The sequence below is a fragment of the Culex pipiens genome, chromosome 1, assembly GCF_016801865.2.
Source record: "Culex pipiens pallens isolate TS chromosome 1, TS_CPP_V2, whole genome shotgun sequence".
Taxonomy (NCBI): Eukaryota; Metazoa; Arthropoda; class Insecta; order Diptera; family Culicidae; genus Culex; species Culex pipiens.
This window is the reverse complement of record NC_068937.1, coordinates 114,238,616-114,260,850: the sequence shown is the minus strand read 5'-3', so window position 1 is coordinate 114,260,850 and position 22,235 is coordinate 114,238,616. Positions and strand designations below refer to the sequence as shown.

The window sequence follows — 22,235 nt, the reverse complement described above, 5'->3', positions numbered from 1 at the left end:
TTCGTTTTTCGAAAGATCAAAGAACCCAAAACGAAAGAACAATACCATTGTAAGCAACAGGCTCTTTTCCTGAGAGTTTAAGGAATGTGAGCAACTCTCTACGAAATTGGCCGATTTCGACCATTTTTATTTTTTGTATTTTTTGATTTGACTCAAACTTTGTGGGGGCCTTCTCTATGACCAAATAAGCTATTTTGCGTTGTTGGTTCACCCATACAAGTCTCCATACAATTTTGGCTGCTGTCCATACAAAAATGGTATGTAAATATTCAAACACCTGTAACTTTTGAGTGAATTTTCTGATCAATTTGGTGTCTTCGGCAAAGTTGTAGGTATTTTTGAGGACTATTGAAAAAAAATAGGAACACGGAAAAAAATTGCAAATTTTTAAATCAACTTTTTTTTAACTAAAACTCAATTTCCCTAAATACGTATTTTTCGATTTTCGAGATTTTTTTATATGTTTAGGGAACAAAAACGGGCAAATTTTGAGCTAAAGAGAAATAATAAACATAACTGAATTTTTAAAAAAAATCGTGATTTTAGATAAACATCAAAGTTTCAAGCAAAAACAAGTTTGACATTAGTTTTTAATGCAAAATTGAATTTGCGATCGAAAAGTACTCTACAGATTTTTTGATAAAGGGCTCCGTTTTGCCTTCCTCACTGAGGTAAGGCTATAATCCTGCTCTAAAAATGAACTTTTTATTAAAAGCTCAAAGACCCACCTTCATGTATACATATCGACTCAATATCGAAAACTGAACAAATGTCTGTGTGTGTGTATGTGTGTGTGTATGTGTGTGTGTATGTGTGTGTGTATGTGTGTGTATGTATGTATGTGACTAAAATTCTCACTGAGTTTTCTCAGCACTGGCTGAACCGATTTTGATCGAACCAATTGCAATCGACTTGGTTTAGGATCCCATACATCGCTATTGAATTGTTTGAAGTTTCGATAACTAGTTCAAAAGTTATGTATAAAAATGTGTTTTCACATATATCCGGATCTCATTTTAATGCATGTAAACGATGTCCGGATCCATCATCCGACCCATCGTTGGTTAGGTAATTGAAAGACCTATCCAACGAGTCCACAACATTGAAGATCTGGCAACACTGTCTCGAGTTATGACCACTTAAGTGATATCTATGTACTTTTTTGAAGTCGGATCTCACTTAAATGCATGTAAACGATGTCCGGATCCATCATCCGACCCATCGTTGGTTAGGTAATTGAAAGTCCTTTCCAACGAGTCCACAACATTGAAGATCTGGCAACCCTGTCTCGAGTTATGACCACTTAAGTGATATTTATGTACTTTTTTGAAGCCGGATCTCACTTAAATGTATGTAAACGATGTCCGGATCCATCTTCCAACCCATCGTTGGTTAGGTAATTGAAAGACCTTTCCAACGAGTCCACAACATTGAAGATCTGGCAACCCTGTCTCGAGTTATGACCACTTAAGTGATATTTATGTACTTTTTTGAAGCCGGATCTCACTTAAATGTATGTAAACGATGTCCGGATCCATCATCCAACCCATCGTTGGTTAGGTAATTGAAAGACCTTTCCAACGAGTCCACAACATTGAAGATGTGGCAACCCTGTCTCGAGTTATGACCACCTAAGAGATATTTATGTACTTTTTGAAGCCGGATCTCACTTAAATGTATGTACACGATGTCTGGATCCATCTTCCAACCCATCGTTGGTTAGTTAATTGAAAGTCCTTTCCAACGAGTCCACAACATTGAAGATCTGGCAACACTGTATCGAGTTATGACCACTTAAGTGACATTTATGTACTTTTTTTGAAGCCGGATCTCATTTAAATGTATGTAAACGATGTCCGGATCCATCATCCGACAAATCGTTGGTTAGGTAATTGAAAGACCTTTCCAACGAGTCCACAACATTGAAGATCTGGCAACCCTGTCTTCAGTTATGACCACTTAAGAGATATTTATGTACTTTTTTGAAGCCGGATCTCACTTAAATGTATGTAAACGATGTTCGGGTCCATCGTCTGGCCCATCGTTGATTAGGTTATTAGAAGACCTTTCAAACGAGTCCACAACATTGAATATCTGGCAACCCTGTCTCGAGTTATGACCACTTAAGTGATATTTATGTACTTTTTTGAAGCCGGATCTCACTTAAATGCATGTAAACGATGTCCGGATCCATCTTCCAACCCATCGTTGGTTAGGAAATTGAAAGACCTTTCCAACGAGTCCACAACTTTGAATATCTGGCAACCCTGTCTCGAGTTATGACCACTTAAGTGATATTTATGTACTTTTTTGAAGCCGGATCTCACTTAAATGTATGTAAACGATGTACGGATCCATCATCCAACCCATCGTTGGTTAGTTAATTGAAAGTCCTTTCCAACGAGTCCACAACATTGAAGATCTGGCAACACTGTCTCGAGTTATGACCACTTAAGTGATATTTATGTACCTTTTTGAAGCCGGATCTCACTTAAATGTATGTAAACGATGTTCGGGTCCATCGTCTGGCCCATCGTTGATTAGGTTATTAGAAGACCTTTCAAACGAGTCCACAACATTGAATATCTGGCAACCCTGTCTCGAGTTATGACCACTTAAGTGATATTTATGTACTTTTTTGAAGCCGGATCTCACTTAAATGCATGTAAACGATGTCCGGATCCATCTTCCAACCCATCGTTGGTTAGGTAATTGAAAGACCTTTCCAACGAGTCCACAACATTGAAGATCTGGCAACCCTGTCTCGAGTTATGACCACTTAAGTGATATTTATGTACTTTTTTGAAGCCGGATCTCACTTAAATGCATGTAAACGATGTCCGGATCCATCTTCCAACCCATCGTTGGTTAGGAAATTGAAAGACCTTTCCAACGAGTCCACAACTTTGAATATCTGGCAACCCTGTCTCGAGTTATGACCACTTAAGTGATATTTATGTACTTTTTTGAAGCCGGATCTCACTTAAATGTATGTAAACGATGTACGGATCCATCATCCAACCCATCGTTGGTTAGTTAATTGAAAGTCCTTTCCAACGAGTCCACAACATTGAAGATCTGGCAACACTGTCTCGAGTTATGACCACTTAAGTGATATTTATGTACCTTTTTGAAGCCGGATCTCACTTAAATGTATGTAAACGATGTCCGGATCCATCATCCGACCCATCGTTGGTTAGGTAATTGAAAGTCCTTTCCAACGAGTCCACAACATTGAAGATCTGGCAACCCTTTCTCGAGTTATGACCACTTAAGTGATATTTATGTACCTTTTTGAAGCCGGATCTCACTTAAATGTATGTAAACGATGTACGGATCCATCATCCAACCCATCGTTGGTTAGTTAATTGAAAGTCCTTTCCAACGAGTCCACAACATTGAAGATCTGGCAACACTGTCTCGAGTTATGACCACTTAAGTGACATTTATGTACTTTTTTGAAGCCGGATCTCACTTAAATGTATGTAAACGATGTCCGGATCCATCATCCAACCCATCGTTGGTTAGTTAATTGAAAGACCTTTCCAACGAGTCCACAACATTGAATATCTGGCAACCCTGTCTCGAGTTAAGACCACTTATGTGATATTTATGTACTTTTTTGAAACCAGATCTCACTTAAATGTATGTAAACGATGTTCGGATCCATCGTCTGACCCATCGTTGATTAGGTTATTAGAAGACATTTCAAACGAGTCCACAACTTTGAATATCTGGCAACCCTGTCTCGAGTTAAGACCACTTATGGGATATTTATGTACTTTTTTGAAACCAGATCTCACTTAAATGTATGTAAACGATGTCTGGATCCAACATCCGACCCATCGTTGGTTAGGTAATTGAAAGACCTTTCCAACGAGTCCAGTAATTTTCTAGATCTAAAAAAATAGCTGAAATATTTGTCCAAACCACGCATATTACCCATTGTTGGTAAAAAGTGAGGAAGGCATCAACCACATAGGTGGATTAAGTTAGTTTTCTAGATATAGCCACCGAAAGTTTGATTTTAGCGAAATATTTGCAGTTTTTCAATTTTTAAAAATAGTGACCATGAGTGACCATATCTTAAAATATTTTTTTTGAAAAGTTCAGAAAACTTGCTATAATATTGACTAGGTGACATTGTGAATTGTACCTCGGGTTGCTGAAATAGAGCCGCTATAAGAAAAAGAAACATGAAAACTCAAGTTTTCTAAATCTCACCTAAACAACCCACCATTTTCTAATGACGATATTTCAGCAACAAATGGTCCAATATTCAATGTTCATACATAAAACATTCGTAAAATGTTCCGATCTTTTCGAAAAAAATATTTTGAAAATTTTTAAATCAAGACTAGCATTTTAAATGGCCGTAATATTCAATATTTGACCCTTTTAAAATATAAGTCTTGATTTAAAAATTTTCAAAGTATTTTTTTCGATAAGATCGGAAAATTTGACGAGTGTTTCATGTATTAACATTGAAAATCGGACCATTAGTTGCTGAGATATCGTCATTAGAAAATGGTGGGATGTTTTGGTGAGATTTAGAAAACTTCAATTTTCATGTTTCTTTTTCTTAAAGCGGCTCTATTTCAGCAACTCGAGGTCCAATTCTCAATGTCACCTAGACAATTTTATAGCAAATTTTCTGAACTGTTCAAAAAAAAATATTTTTAGAAATGGTCACTCATGGTCACTTTTTTTTTAAAATCGAAAAACTGCAAATATTTCGCTAAAATCAAACTTTCGGTGGCTATATCTTGAAAACGGAGCCCTTTATCAAAAAATCTGTAAAGTACTTTTCGATTGCAAATTCAATTTTGCATTAAAAAATAATGTCAAACTTGTTTTTGCATAAAACTTCGTTTTTTTCCAAAAATCACTTTTTTTCAAAAATTTATAACCCAGCGGCAGATTTTTTGACCATGTTTTTCTATGGCTCAAAAGTTGCGGATTTTTGTCCCCTAAAACATTTAAAACAATCTCGAAAATCAAAAAATACGTATTTTGGGAAATTGAGTTTTAGTGAAAAAAAAGTTCATTAAAAATCTGCAATTTTTTTTTCTCAACAATACCTACAGCTTTGCCGAAGACACCAATATGATCAAAAAATTCACTCAAAAGTTACAGATATTCGAATGTTTATGTACCATTTTTGTATGGACAGCAGCCAAAACTGTATGGAGACTTGTATGGGTGAACCAATGACGCAAAATAGCTTATTTGGTCATAGGGAAGGCCCCCACAAAGTTTGAGGCAAATCAAAAAATGCAAGTAAAATCCATTTCCGGTTTTGGTAGAGAATTGTTCATGTGTCAAAGATTGTTGGAAAACATGCTGTCTTTACAATATATCATGCAAGCAGCAACTTTGACTTTTAAAGTTAGTTTGAATTTCAATATTTTTCTGTCGACAAACTCTCTCCTGAGCTTTATTACAATGTACACTCAAGGAAAATTACTTCAAACGAGCAAATTGAGTTTCACGCTTCGTTACACCTGAAGGAGGCAGCCATTTGAGGGTTTATCGGTGGTTAAGTTGCAGCATACAGCTCAGTTTGTAAGGCAGCAAAGATCTGAGCTATACCGTAAGTTTTCATAGAACGTGCTTTACGAAGAGTTCGGGTGAATTGAGTGCAGACAATCAGTAGTAAGTTGCTCATAACAAACAAAGGCTATTTCCTACAAAATTTGTTAAATTTAAATTACTTTTTTAAAATTTTCAAAATATTCGATAGTCACATTTTTGATATTACTCGTTAATAAATTATTTACTCACTGCAAAACTTAATCCTTCTCACGTTAGTCTTTTATCAGCAGCACACATCAGCACGATCCTCCCCAACCAGCCAAAAGTGCAAAGTTGCTTCTGGGATGAGCGCAAACATCAGCGTAATTTAAAGTTGTTTAGCAGCAGCAGAGGAGACGAATTTTCAGAGCAAACTCGAGAGCTCAGTAGAAAGAAGATCCAGCTCGTCACGAGAAGTGCAAAGTTTCAGCTTAGGAGAAAAGAAGAAGAAAGACGCTTCCCAGTGTTTTGCCCGTGGGCAAGCTAAGTTTGCCATCATTAATTCATCCATCGTTAATTACTCTCACTATTGCATTCCCCCTTACTCTCTGACGCACCCACCCCCGACTAAACCTAGAAAAGTCGGAAAATGCTGTGAAATGAGATGACTTTGTTACGTAATCGAAGTTGTGCATAACTGTGTGCGATTCCGACGATTTTTTATCGTTTGCGCGTTCCGCGCGCGGTCTAGCTTTAGGCGTAGTGTAAGCTAGTGGCGTTATCTGTTGGCGTAAATTGTACAAATCCCCTCTTTTCGACGGTAGCTGCTGCAAGTGCAAGAAAAACTTTACTTCCGCAGCTTGGATTGCACTCGCGCTGGCTTGATCTATTGTGCAGTTTAATTGAAATCTTGGCGCTGGCTGCTTTTGCTCGTTGCGATGCGTTTTAATTCCAGAAAGCCAACAGTTCCTCGAATGGATGAGAGCAACTTTCTAACAAAGCCGGAAGAGTCTGGCGCCTGTGGTGGAATTGTTTGGTGTGTCTTATCAACGCTGCCACGTGGGGCGATGGAGGGGGACACGTGGCGAAGTGTTGTGATAGATGCTGAAGATGGTGTTGGGCTGGGCGCGTAAACTGGACTGTGCTGGACGAAGGATAATTACTGACCGGGACTGATTTATGGTTCGGTTGCCAGTATTATACGGGGAACATGTTATGTTGGACCGGAAGTGGAACCGCTTGTTAAATGCCCGTTTGCAGCCTGCTCAGTTGGGCAGTTTGAAAGTTCATTAGAATGATGCGCTGCAGTGAATAATATCAGGTTGGTAAAGTAAAAATAATAGAATGCAAATTTCAATATTAAAAAAAATCTTGTTTTTTTCCAAATTAGTGCACATCGAAGATTTATAATTTGTTTGTAGAAGATTTTTCAACAGTTGTTGTTTACTGAAAAAAATGTTTCCAAATACGTACTGGGGTAGTTCACATAATGTCCAAGTTTATGTCTTTAAACAAGTTTTTAGATTCCCAAAAAGATTGCGCTGAAACCTCAATTTTGAATTTTTAGGTGACTTTGACATTAAAAATGTTTCTGGAAAATTTCGCATTGCCAAAAATCAACGTCAATTTAGAAATTGATCATTATTGTGTGATGTTTAAGGTTGGTTTTCGATAAACAATTTAGAAGAAAAATATTGTCTCATTTTTCTCTCATTTTTCACAAAAGAAAATGGGTCGAAAAGTCGTGTTGCCAAAAACGGGATGGCATTGTATGATTAAAAATTCTAGTAATGTTTCATTTAATGAAAAATGTTTCAATATTGATTTAACTTAGTGTAATAACCATGCATGAATTTAAAAGAATATCAAATTTATTGCCAATTAGAAACGTTTCAGAAGCTTGAATCCACAAATTATAAGTTTAAAAATCTGAGTTTAAGCATAATTCGAAAAATGAGGCAAAAAAAATGCTTGAGTACATTAGAATTCAAAATATCAACATGCACTCCACTCCAAATTTAATTTTCTTCTCACACTTTTGATAATTCTTGAAAATGAATTAAAAAACAATTGGACGTAAAATTACACATTTTTCATAAATTTTTCGTTTAAAAAAAAATCATGTATAAATCTAATTTTGCACATACATATTCTCTACGAGTTATCAGAATCCAGCGATTTTTTTTTGATAATGTTATAATTTAGAACATTTTTTGAACCCGGTTTTTCGAAGTTTGCACCCCTAAATGTATTAACTATTGCTCATTTTAATCAATTATAACACAGATAATGATAATACCAATCCATGACATTCCCGTGACATCTTTCCTTGCTTAGTTTGACAGTGAACTAGCAACCCGGGCAGAAAGTTGCATCTTGGAAAAATCTACCCATGTTCGTAAAAACACGAACAAGTCAAGTTCACCCCAGGGTATGGTTAAGAGATAACCGAACATGGCCACGAACATAAATTGTTCGAGGCGTATCTGCGAAAAATCTTGTTGAGTTTATTTGACCAACAATGCCACATCAAGTTGAGTTTATAGTAGCAAACAACTGAAATCTTCCAAAAATCATATCAAGTTCATAAAGTAGATTTTGATCCCAAAAATAATTTTATTGGTTTTTAATGCACCCCGCCACTATTCAGACCCCCCCCCCCTCCCCCCTTCTTCCTCTTCACAAATATGAGTAATATTGCAGGAATATACGCACTTACATCAAAACAAGATTTTTCAAAGTTGAAAAATTATTTTACTTTAAAAACTCATTAAAAAATTGTGGAGAAAGCGTTGAATTGCCAAAATGTTATAATAATTTTCCAAATCACGAAAAATCCAAAGTCTCTATATTCAATTTTTTTTTAAATTAAAAATAACAGTTTATGAAAATATTCCTAAAATTGCATAAGTCCAAAAATCCACAGTAAAATTCCAAAAAGCCTGGTAATGTTTCTTATCAAAATAATTTTTCAAAATGTTGAAAAATATTCAACTGGCTGAGAGCAAAAATTTCGCAAAGTCCTGAAAACATAAAAAATTCTACCAAAAATCTTGTCGTGATACGGATCCCGAAAATTTTCTAAGTGCCGGAACGATTTTTGTAGGGGGTATATCAATAATTATTAAAAACCAACTTTCGAATTTCAAAATTTCAATGAAGACGTTTTGTTAGGGACATTATTTTAGGAACAAACTGATGTTTTTGTAAAAATCGGACGAAAATTTCATGTAATTTCGACGATTTTTCCGAAATTTTACTGACTAAAAGCCAAAATTTTGCTAAGTCCAAAAAATCAAATAAATTCTACCGAAAATCTTGTCGTGATACGGATCCCGTAAATTTTCTAAGTGCCGGAACGATTTTTGTAGGGGGTATATCAATAATTATTAAAAACCAACTTTCGAATTTCAAAATTTCAATGAAGACGTTTTGTTAGGGACATTATTTTAGGAACAAACTGATGTTTTTGTAAAAATCGGACAAAAATTTCCTGTAATTTCGTCGATTTTTCCGAAATTTTGGTTCAAAGCAAATATAAACATCAAAATAATTTATCATGTTTCCAAACTCCCGAAAATTTTCTAAGTCCCAAAAAATGCTTTTTCTGTAAAAAGTAAAGAATTAAAAAATATACGCAAAAATTTCAAAGTCCAGCATAAATAAAATCAAACTTTAAAATATCAGCTCATGAAAATTATTCTAAGTGTCGAAAATTGAAAATTCGGTCAGTGACTGCAAATTTTTCTAAGTCCAGCATCCCGGCCCGGCCCGGGCAGAAAGTCGCATCATGGGACGAACAAAAAAATAACTTGAGTTGTTTTTGATATCATGGCATGTTTGATATTTGTTCCAAAAACTCTTAAAATGCGCGCCGAAATCTATGTTCCTTTCTATGTTTGTAGACTTTTTATCATCAGTTGATAAATTTTCATTTTCTCATGATATTACCGGACTTAGAAAAAAATCGAAGGCCGAATTATTTTGGGACTTAGAAAAAAAAATTGACCTCTTTATCATGAGATGATATAATTTTGTTTTATCATGTTTTCACTGGACTTAGCAGAATTTCGAAAGCCAAATTATTTTGGGACTTAGAAAAAATTTCGAAATCTTTATCATGAGATGATATTATTTTGTTTTATCTTGTTTTTGCTGGACTTAGCAGAATTTCGAAAGCCAAATTATTTTGGGACTTAGAAAAAATTTCGACCTCTTTATCATGAGATGATATTTTCTAGTTTTATCTTGTTTTTGTTGGACTTAGCAAAATTTTCACTCCTCGACAAAATTTCACTTTTCCTACACTTAGAATATTTTTGAAAACCCGGGATTATGAGATGATTTACAAGGTTAAATTTTTTTTAAAGCGGGACTTTGCTAAAATGGCAGTTTTGTTAATGGACATTTTTATTGACTTTTTTTCCACTTTAATTTACTTTAAATACACTAGTTTAACCAATCACATTAAAAAGTATTTTACCGCATATAAAATTTTATCGCAAAGCACAAAAATGAGCCCACGCGCTCGCTCACTCTCTCTTTTCTCTCTTCTTTCGTTCACTGCTCGCATGCAACGCGCGCGACATGTCGTGACAGGAATCGGCAATCGGCAGACAGACAGCTTTTGCGTTCGTGGTGGGCTGGTTTGTTTACGTTTTCGCGCAGTAGTTTTCCACGGATAAATTGTAGTCCGCGAATCGCCGCGGGTTATGAGTACGTTCTGTGGCCGAGGGAGTGTGTGTTCGTCCGTTCCGTGGCGTTCGGGAGCCGTGATATGTTGTGTTTAAGTGATTGTTTGTGTTTTTGTGGCTGGGGGGCGAAGAAAAAGTTTCGCTCCGTGTTGACGGGTGCAAGGAAAGTTTCCAAGCCGCTGCACCAGAAAAGTAATTCCCTTGCCCAAGATGCTGCTGTGGATTAACGAGGAAAGGATTTTGGCGGATTCGCCAGGACAAGGGACAAGGGTTTGTTTACGTTTTTGGTGCAGTAGTTTTCCACTGATTAACAACAGCCCGCGAATCGCCGCGGGTTGTAAGTGCGTATTTTGGCCGTGGGAATGTGCGTTCGTTGGTGTAGTTTTATGTGAGAGTTGCGAAATGTTGTTATTTATGCGAAAGTTGATGTTTTTGTGGCTCGTTGGAGAAGAAAAAGTTACGTTAGCGGGTGCATGACAAAGCCGCAGTTCGCAGAATCGAAATCCTCCTACCTGCATGTCGCTGGTCATCCTCCTCCTCCTCCAGCAGATGCTATCAAGACGCGGATCAACGTCGGAATGATTTTGGCGAATTTGACAGTTCTCGGTGGAGGAAAACAGCAGTTTCGATTTGTTTTGGTTTTTGTCGTCGCGTCATCAGAATCGCGATTTGTGGAGGAACCGTATTTGGTCCGTGCGTGTGATTGTTTACGTTTCTGAACCTTCCTCTTGTGATTCCGGAGGAGATGATTAAATTGTGTGGCTCGCAAGCAGTTTCACGGAGGAAGATGAGTCCACCTGAAGTGGCTACAGATGTTGGTTCTACTAGTCAACCGACAAATATTTTTCGACGATTTTTAAAACTCAGATAAGTATTGCTTGTTTTCTTTTTCTTTGTTTACTATTGAGTTTTTAATTATTCCATAAATTTTGTTTGAGAATTGATGCTTTGTGTTTTATTTTCTCTTACAGATCTACTAACGGGCATTTTCTGGACATTCGGCTTCTAGAATTTTGTTTACTTTGACCAATCAGCTGCAAAAATGGATTGTGCTGCAATCATATGCTCTCTGGATGCATTTGAAGAGGATTAACAAGGTATGTACGAGAATTATTATTTCAAAGTGAACCTATCACTTCAGTTTAGAAATTCTTTCAAACATTTCAATGTTTGTTTAGCAAAGTTCAGTTTTTCATTCTGTTATTTATGCTGATTTTGAATACACATTATTGACTTTTGACAGATTGATATAAAATTCTGAAAATAAATTATTTATTGATAAGGATTGCATATATTTTTTAGATTCTTTCCTTTAAAGACCATTGTTGCGACCAACATGATTTTTGTACCACCCTAATATTCAACGTTTGTTTTTGTACTCTTCATTTCTATCTTCTACTCTGTACCGTTCTTTTCAATAAAGTGTTGAGTAACACCGCGACCACCGCCTAGATCGGTCGGTCTGAACAAATCTATTGTTTCATTTGTGCACCGAAATCTGCTGCTCGTGTTTGCTGGGACAATCCGCGGGTCGGGGTCCTTCTGCGTCGGCCGCCTGGCCGAACATTGGTGCCGTGACCAGGATAAAACACAACGTAGCCCACGGATTCGTCGCCAGAAACCTGCCTCATGGACCACCATCTTCGTCATCGGGATCGATACCAGCCGCCATCGCTCAAGGTTCGGACATCAAGAACTTCCAGCTACAGCAACCAGGCCTACCAGCAGTTCTGTAGCATTTCTTGGGGCAAATTTTGGACCAAGGGGCATTCTTTGTCCTTCCCCAGCTACCGCGGTTCGGCAGTCAACAAGCAGCCGCGTAGCTGACCACTCGGTAGGGCAGTCTCATCTGCAGCCGATGGCAGGGTTCAAATTGTGCCAGAGTTCAGCGAAGTGTCAACGATGATCCGGAATACTGACGTGGCTCTCAGGTTCGCGCTATCACTCGAGGAGATATGCTGAGCATGGTTCAACGGTAGCAGTAGAGGACGGTGTTCCCGTCGAGTGTACTCCATTTTGTTTAAAAACATTCGTTTTTGGTGGGGAGTATGTTGCGACCAACATGATTTTTGTACCACCCTAATATTCAACGTTTGTTTTTGTACTCTTCATTTCTATCTTCTACTCTGTACCGTTCTTTTCAATAAAGTGTTGAGTAACACCGCGACCACCGCCTAGATCGGTCGGTCTGAACAAATCTATTGTTTCATTTGTGCACCGAAATCTGCTGCTCGTGTTTGCTAGGACAATCCGCGGGTCGGGGTCCTTCTGCGTCGGCCGCCTGTCCGAACAACCATATTTTTGTTTATTTTTTTTTGTTTGGGAATTTTATAAATTTAAATGTTTGTATAAGACCGAGCCACGTTGCCCAGTTGTAACGCTTCCGCCTTGACAATATTTACAAATTTCTACACTTTCAAATAGGTTTGCTAGAATTTCAGGAAAATTTTCAGCGGCCAATGCAAATAAATTAGTGCATTATTGATTTGTTTAGTTCAATTGTACAGATTTTCGAAGCTTTTTCTTTGACTTGGCTTTACAAAAAGTTTGATTTGTTTTAATATTGTTAGTTGTATGCAATTTTGGATGCAATTTTTTGTTGCCCCCTGATTTTTCGGGCAAACTTCGAAGGGAGGATTGACAAAAACTTTAAATAAAATTTGTACCAGCCTTACTTATTCACACTAAACTTTGAATTAATTCGAATTATACGGCAAATGATACAGTCATCCCACATATTCGGAACACCCACAAATTCGGAACACTTTTGTGATAATTTGTCAAAAGCATGCCAAATGCATCTTTTCTGTGTACCCTACTATTTTTAGGACCTTTATTTGGACATTCTTTTGCTATTTCATTAATATAAGTAGTACTTTTAAAACAAAAAACTGCATTTCGAGACTATTTTATTCAGAGCAGCAAAATGCTGCTTCCAAATTGCCTGTTCCATAATTGTGGGATGTTATTGTGCCTCCCACAATTGTGGAACACCTGAATTTAACTGATATTTTCACAAAAAAAAAGTTGGCAGACCATTCATAAAACATTAATAAGCATGAGTTTTTATTGGTTTCAGAATGTGAAGTCATTATTTTTTAAAAAATATGTACCCCTGGAGCGATAAAAAAGATTGTTTACATCGTAAGAAAAAAGTGTTCCGAATTTGTAGATTTCAAGGGTCAAAGTTTTTCTTCAAAAACTTGATATAAAACGATAAAATTTGCAGTTGTTCGATACAGCATTCGAAAGATCGCAAAAACAGCTTTCAAATGAAGGTAAAAGCGAATCATTATGTTCAATTATCGATTTTCTGTGATTTTTTGAATATTGGCCGATCTGTAAACTGTTCCGAATATGAGGGATGACTGTATACAAATATTTAAAAAAAATTAGATTGTCATTATGTTTAGTCTTCCAGCAGACTGTTTGCTATAGTTTTTAATTTTAGGATTATTTAATAAAAATAAATTTTACTATAAAATCACATTATATCATTAAATTAATTTGTTTTATTAAAATACAATTGAAAAACAGTCTATATAAAACTTATATTTTCTTACTGTGTATTACGCTTTCTAAAGCAACCAAATTATTACAGAAAAAAAATATCTGGAAACATCACAACTTGTTATAATACTTTTATGTTTTTGAATGATATTTTTCGCCCCATATTTTTCCAGGAAAAAAATGAACTGGTCGGGATAATTTTATGTTTATGGATGATATTTTTCCGCACCAATACATGATAATTTGAAGTTTCCAACACGAACTTAAGTTGATAATTTTTTGATATGCGTAGAGTAAATTTTGTTCGCGTTTATGTTTGATTAACTCTTAACTGGAAGTTAACAGGTACTTGACATGTTTGTGTTTTTGCGAACATGACAAGTTTTCAGGAAGATGTAACTTTCTGCCCCACTTAAGTTCGTGTTGGAAACTTCAAATTATCATGCTATGGTGCGGAAAAATATCATCCATAAACATAAAATTATCCCGACCAGTTCATTTTTTTCCTGGAAAAATATGGGGCGAAAAATATCATACAAAAACATAAAAGTATCATAACAAGTTGTGATGTTTCCAGATATTTTTTTTCTGTAATAATTTTGTTGCTTTAGAAAGCGTAATACACAGTAAGAAGATATAAGTTTCATATAGACTGTTTTTCAATTGTATTTTAATAAAACAATATAATGTGATGTGATTTTCTAGTAAAATTTATTTTCATTAAATAAGCCTGAAATTAAAAAACTATAGCAAACAATCTGCTGCAAGACTAAACATAATGACAATCTTAATTTTTTTTTAAATATTTGTATACAGTCATCCCTCATATTAGGAACAGTTTACAGATCGACCGATATTCAAAAAATCATAGAAAATCGATAATTGAACATAATGATTCGCTTTTACCTTCATTTGACAGCTGTTTTTGCGATCTTTCGAATGCTGTATCGAAAAACTGCAAATTTTATCGTTTTATATCAAGTTTTTGAAGAAAAACTTCGACCCTTGAAATCTACAAATTCGGAACACTTTTTTCTAACGATGTAAACAATCTTTTTTATCGCTCCAGGGGTACATATTTTTATAAAAATAATGACTTCACATTCGGAAACCAGTAAAACTCATGCTTAGTAATGTTTTATGAATGGTCTGCTAACTTTTTTTGTGAAAATATCAGTTAAATTCAGGTGTTCCACAATTGTGGGAGGCACAATAACATCCCACAATTATGGAACAGGCAATTTGGAAGCAGCGATTTGCTGCTCTGAATAAAATAGTCTCGAAATGCAGTTTTTTTGTTTTAAATGTACTGCTTATATTAATGAAATAGCAAAAGAATGTCCAAATAAAGGTCCTAAAAATACAGAAAAGATGCATTTGGCATGCTTTTGACAAATTATCACAAAAGTGTTCCGAATATGTGGAATGACTGTATCATTTGCCGTATAATTCGAATTAATTCAAAGTTTAGTGTGAATAAGTAAGGCTGGTAAAAATTTTATTTAAAGTTTTTGTCACTCCTCCCTTCGAAGTTTGCCCGAAAAATCAGGGGGCAACAAAAAATTACATCCAAAATTGCATACTACTAACAATATTAAAACAAATCAAACTTTTTGTAAAGCCAAGTCAAAGAAAAAGCTACGAAAATCTGTACAATTGAACTAAACAAATCAATAATGCACTAATTTATTTGCATTGGCCGCTGAAAATTTTCCTGAAATTCTAGCAAACCTATTTGAAAGTGTAGAAATTTGTAAATATTGTCAAGGCGGAAGCGTTACAACTGGGTAACGTGGCTCGGTCTTATACAAACATTTAAATTTATAAAATTCCCAAACAAAAAAAAAATAAACAAAAATATGGTCTTTAAAGGAAAGAATCAAAAAAATATATGCAATCCTTATCAATAAATAATTTATTTTCAGAATTTTATATCAATCTGTCAAAAGTCAATAATGTGTATTCAAAATCAGCATAAATAACAAAATGAAAAACTGAACTTTGCTAAACAAACATTGAAATGTTTGAAAGAATTTCTAAACTGAAGTGATAGGTTCACTTTGAAATAATAATTCTCGTACATACCTTGTTAATCCTCATCCAATCCATCCAGAGAGCATATGATTGCAGCACAATCCATTTTTGCAGCTGATTGGTCAAAGTAAACAAAATTCTAGAAGCCGAATGTCCAGAAAATGCCCGTTAGTAGATCTGTAAGAGAAAATAAAACACAAAGCATCAATTCTCAAACAAAATTTATGGAATAATTAAAAATTCAATAGTAAACAAAGAAAAAGAAAACAAGCAATACTTATATGAGTTTTAAAAATCGTCGAAAAATATTTGTCGGTTGACTAGTAGAACCAACATATGTAGCCACTTCAGGTGGACTCATCTTCCTCCGTGAAACTGCTTGCGAGCCACACAATTTAATCATCTCCTCCGGAATCACAAGAGGAAGGTTCAGAAACGTAAACAATCACACGCACACTCGCGAAAACACACGGACCAAATACGGTTCCTCCACAAATCGCGATTCTGATGACACGACGACAAAAACCAAAACAAATCGAAACTGCTGTTTTCCTTCACCGAGAACTGTCAAATTCGCCAAAATCATTCCGACGTTGATCCGCGTCTTGATAGCATCTGCTGGAGGAGGAGGAGGATGACCAGCGACATGCAGGCAGGAGGATTTCGATTCTGCGAACTGCGGCTTTGTCATGCACGCGCTAACGTAACTTTTTCTTCTCCAACGAGCCACAAAAACATCAACTTTCACATAAATAACAACATTTCGCTAATCTCACATAAAATGACACCAACGAACGCACATTCCCACGGCCAAAATACGCACTTACAACCCGCGGCGATTCGTGGACTGTTGTTAATCAGTGGAAAACTACTGCACCAAAAACGTAAACAAACCCTTGTCCCTTGTCCTGGCGAATCCGCCAAAATCCTTTCCACGTTAATCCACAGCAGCATCTTGGGCAAGGGAATTACTTTTCTGGTGCAGCGGCTTGGAAACTTTCCTTGCACCCGTCAACACGGAGCGAAACTTTTTCTTCGCCCCCCAGCCACAATAACACAAACAATCACTTAAACACAACATATCACGGCTCCCGAACGCCACGGAACGGACGAACACACACTCCCTCGGCCACAGAACGTACTCACAACCCGCGGCGATTCGCGGACTACAATTTATCCGTGGAAAACTACTGCGCGAAAACGTAAACAAACCAGCCCGCCACGAACGCAAAAGCTGTCTGTCTGCCGATTGCCGATTCCTGTCACGACATGCCGCGCGCGTTGCGTGCGAGCATGAACGAAAGAAGAGAGAAAAGAGAGAGTGAGCGAGCGCGTGGGCTCATTTTTGCGTTTTGCGATGAAATTTTATATGCGGTAAAATACTTTTTAATGTGATTAGTTTAACTAGTGTATTTAAAGTAAATTAAAGTGGAAAAAAAGTCAATAAAAATGTCCATTAACAAAACTGCCATTTTAGCTAAGTCCGGCTTGAAAAAAATTAACCTTGTAAATCATCTCATAATCCCGGGTTTTCAAAAATATTCTAAGTGTAGGAAAAGTGAAATTTTGTCGAGGAGTGAAAATTTTGCTAAGTCCAGCAAAAACAAGATAAAACTAGAAAATATCATCTCATGATAAAGAGGTCGAAATTTTTTCTAAGTCCCAAAATAATTTGGCTTTCGAAATTCTGCTAAGTCCAGCAAAAACAAGATAAAACTAGAAAATATCATCTCATGATAAAGAGGTCGAAATTTTTTCTAAGTCCCAAAATAATATGGCTTTCGAAATTTTGCTAAGTCCAGTGAAAACATGATAAAACAAAATAATATCATCTCATGATAAAGAGGTCAATTTTTTTTTCTAAATCCCAAAATAATTCGGCTTTCGATTTTTTTCTAAGTCCGGTAATATCATGAGAAAATGGAAATTTATCAACTGATGATAAAAGGTCTACAAACATAGAAAGGAACATAGATTTCGGCGCGCATTTTAAGAGTTTTTGGAACAAATATCAAACATGCCATGATATCAAAAACAACTCAAGTTATTTTTTTGTTCGTCCCATGATGCGACTTTCTGCCCGGGATAAATTTGAAACAAAGTCAAAATAATCATTTCATGATGTTCGGGTAAAATTTTTGAAAAAAAATTAATTTTCGAAATTTTTGCTAAGTCTAAAAAAACTACCACTAACAGCTCAATATCAACTGTAGATAATGCAGTATGATCATGGAATATACTTTCCATGATACGCAGTCGGTTTCAAAAGTCGTCATAACTCGAGGAGTTTACAACAAGATGCAAATAAACAAGCCAAGATAGTTCGAAGTTATCGCAACCAACTCACTTTCCGCCCGGGAAACCAGTCGCCAGAACTAAAATTTATCAACTTTCAGCAGCAACAACTTCAAACAACATCTGGTGATGATGTTGTCGCCACTTTTTCACTCTGCCACAACATTAACATACTGTTTATGCTAACGAATTCTGCTTCAGTGTCCTTTCAACTCCCCACGTGTGCACTATTGCTCCTTTTTTTTTGTTTTCACTAACACGTGCATGCTCTTTATGTTTGTGCTTCAAATTTGCATAGTTAATGGCCCCTGCAGACACCTTCACTTTGTTATGCTGAAGGAGAAAAAGTAGCCATTTAAAATTACAACCCGAGTAAAAAAGTCCAAAATTGGCTCCAGTTATTAGTCGAAATTGTCTCAATTTGTCCGCCCGTTTCACACCAGCACCAGGTCGTCCGTCAAAACCGTTACCATAAATCTCGCCGCAATGGGAGACATTTTCCTTTCGCCAACCCCTCCCTCCGTTACGAAAATGTAATTCCAGATTTATGGTGTTGAATTGTTCACGGCGTCCTCCCGCCACCCCCAAAAAAGAGGACACACTCACAACTGGAAAGGTACACTGACGGTGACGAGGTGTAATAAATTAGAGACCAGGTCGTAATTTCTCAGCTGGAAATTGTTCCCGTTTTGTCACACGCGAATTGGGCGGTGGGCCATTTTGCCGGTTGGACCAGGACAGGTGGTTTAATGGACGGTTTTCAGGTGGTGGCTTTTTGACAAAGGGAAAACTTTATCCTTTTCTGACTAACCAACCAACCGCAGATTCACAGGTTGCGGATGAACGAATGATTTGGGTGGGGAGAAAACTATTGAATGGATTCCCTTCCCTCTCCCACGTGAGACAAAGTTGCGGTTTGGAAGTTTTATCACCTGTATTCAAATCCGAACGGTATCAGAAATGTGGCATTTTTTGTTGGCGCTAGCTCTGAAAATTATTTTCTATTCAATTAACTTTTCGATTCATAAAGACGACATTTCTGTAGGTCTGTATATCTAATATAACCTATAGAATAAAATGCTCTTAAAAACAAAAATGTCTACACCTAAAGGAAAAATATACACGCCGTCTATTTTTAGACGATGACTCAGCACTTTTCCACTCTTGCACTTAAAAAAAACAGATGGCAGCACGATGTAACGCCACGTCCCTATGGCGCAGTGGTAAAGTATTAGATTACCAACCAAGATGTTGCTAGTTTGAACCTCGCCAGAACAGGTTTTTTTTTCTCAGTACCAGAAAACAGCAGTCGGAAATGTCGAAAATTATCGGTACCGGGCAAAACTGACATACTTCTATATCGCGAAAATTGCATGAGGACTAGAGGTAAAGGTGGGCAAACAAGAGTGAGCCGGTTCACTAAAAAGAGCGAGCAAACCAAAGCACACAAAAAAGAGCCATGGTTCTTTTTGAAACTCCGTTCAATTAGAAAGTCAAGCCAAGATGGAATGATTTTTAACTTGAGTCTTTTTAAGTTCATACATATATTCAATTGAATTTCCAACGAATTGTAGCATGGAATTTGTTTTTGAACATTGAAAATAATTTATGTACATAAATTTATGTCAAATTTGTCAGAATTGTGTTCAGGGTGTTCTTTTTCAAGTATATAAATTACTTCAAAAGTGAATGACTTTCTAAACAAAATTGAAAGCACTGCATTGTACAACTGATTGTTATACTGATTGTAAAACTAAATTTAAGAATTATCAATGTTCAAATTTGAGTATTTGAGCAAAATGCTTAACCTGGAAAATTTTGAAAAACCAATAAATAGCCATATCTCAACTCTATTTGTCCGATGGAACTTTGGCATTTATAGATTTTATTGATTAATCATAATGTACACTCAAAAAAATGAGTTCACGTAAACGTGAACAGAATTCATGCCACCGGGAACCAGGAAGAAAACTGTTCAACTTTTATAGTGCATTGCACTATGAAAGTGAACAGTTTTCTTCATGGTTCCCGGTGGCATGAATTCTGTTCACGTTTACGCGAACTCATTTTTTTGAATGTAGAAAAGAGTTCGTTTCTCAACATATAAAATCAGGATTTGTTTAATTTTAGGAGAAATTAATGCCATTTTATAAAATTCTTGAGAATTTTCTTCAAATCCCTAATTTAAGTTTGGGTGCTCTCTCCATCAAACTATTCGAATTGATTGAATCAGAATGTAGAAAAGAGTTCGCACAATATTTTTTGAAAACATCTATTCTAATCTAATCTAACACAAACGCAGCCAGTCCGATGAAAGCATGCTGGAAAGTCTTGTGATTAGATTACCCCAAGCACTTTTCTTGTCAATATTGATAATTGCAGTACATCCGAGAACACCCGAAAATGTATTGCCAAAATAATAGCGGCCAGCCCTACTGCGTAGTGTTTACGGCAGAGAGGATTCTGAGAATTGATCATATTTCACAGAATCTACAGGGGAGGAAGGATGCGTGGACATACCGTACCAAACGCTCCAATTTATGATAGCATTAGTTGTATAGAATGTGTCAAGTGTGATGATATATGATAATGCAATTAATAAAATTTATAAATAATATAATATAAAATAGATATATGAAATAGGAAAGTCTTCACCGAGTTCCTTGATGATGATCCTTCAATGATACTGAGCACTATGTTGTACCACCGAAAAATTAGCTTAACAGTGACCCACTAAGCTTCGTTATTTCTCACGCTTTTCTATTGTTGCAAAAAATTCAAGATATTGAATTTCACCAAAAAAAAAAAAAACAAGAATAGCGAACCCCTGTACAGAAAGAGTGAACCCCATTTGGCATAATGGACATTTGGCATAACGGGTTTTCAAGAAGGACGTTTGGTATAACTTGTTCAAAAACCATCAAGGACGTTTGGCATAATGGACATTTGGCATAATAGACGTTTGGCATAACTCGTTCAAAAACCATCAAGGACGTTTGGTATAATGGACGTTTGGTATAATTATTGCTCTTTTTTTTTGTTTTATAAAATTAGTATTTATTTTCTGTAAAGTATAATAATTTATAGTTTTTTTTTCCTATTTTCTAAACAGATAATAAATAAAGCTTTAAAATGCATTTTTCCATAAATTTATTTATTTATTTTTTAGAAAGAGTCTAAATAATTTTAAACATTTTCTCCTTTTAGAAAAACTTTGCAGCTAATTTTTGGTATGAAATTTTTCCTTTTTTTGTTTAAAATTCAACTAACAAAGAGATGTAAGTTTTGGCATCAATATTTTATACCATTTATCCTTTTCCCTCCTTTTTTGAATTCAACCTGAAGAATGTATGTATATTTTACTCTTCCATAAAGAAATGCAATTAAGATTTTTTTCTCTTCTTTAATTTCAAAACTAAAAGAAGGAAAAATCTCTCAAAAGATGTGCAGTTTGTTTTTTCTTCAATATTTTACAATTATTTGTTTAATGCAATTTTCCTTTCTATAATATTCAACCGAAATAAGGGATGTACATTTTTTCTTACTTTAAATATCTGACAAGAGATTAGTTATGAAATTTTCCTTTCTTTTATTTTAAAATCAACTTTTAGAAGGGTAAATCTCTAAAAAAATACTTTTGAATATTCGACAATTGAGTTTGTTTATGGAATGTTCCCTTCTTCATATAAAATTCAACTTATAGAAGAAAAAGTCTCTTAGATGATTCCCATTCTGCCACTCTTTGAATGTTTGATAATCGCATTATTTTTATGTTTTTCACCTACCTCACCTTTAAAGGGAACATCTATAAGAGAATTTCCCTACTTCAAGTTAAATTTAAAAAAGATGGGAAAATTGCATTAAAAAACTTAATTGAAAAATATTTAAAGAATAGCAAAATCGACAACCCAAAATACAGGGTCGAGAGTATTGTTCCATCAACATTTATAGAGAGCTCAACCTGCAAAACAATTAATTTCATTAATTAATTAAAACAGTAAATCTTCAACAAAAGTCATACATCGACATCTGACTACTCTTGTTTCAGCAAGCTGTTGTGGCCAAGGCAGTTTAGGTTTATTGGACCTTTTAAAAAAAACTCCAGGCTTTTTGTTTTGAAGGATGAACTTTTCCTTGGAATGGACTCGAGGGCATAATTCTCTCGGTCATTTAGAACTGTGTTATCTG

General features: G+C 35.7%; 1 protein-coding gene across 4 annotated transcripts in view; it reads right to left on the bottom strand.

Annotated features, from left to right (window-relative positions):
- LOC120428674 (dopamine receptor 1) overlaps positions 1-22,235 on the bottom strand; it is a 344,147-nt gene that overhangs the window by 163,369 nt on the left and 158,543 nt on the right. The gene's annotated exons all lie outside the window — the stretch shown is intronic.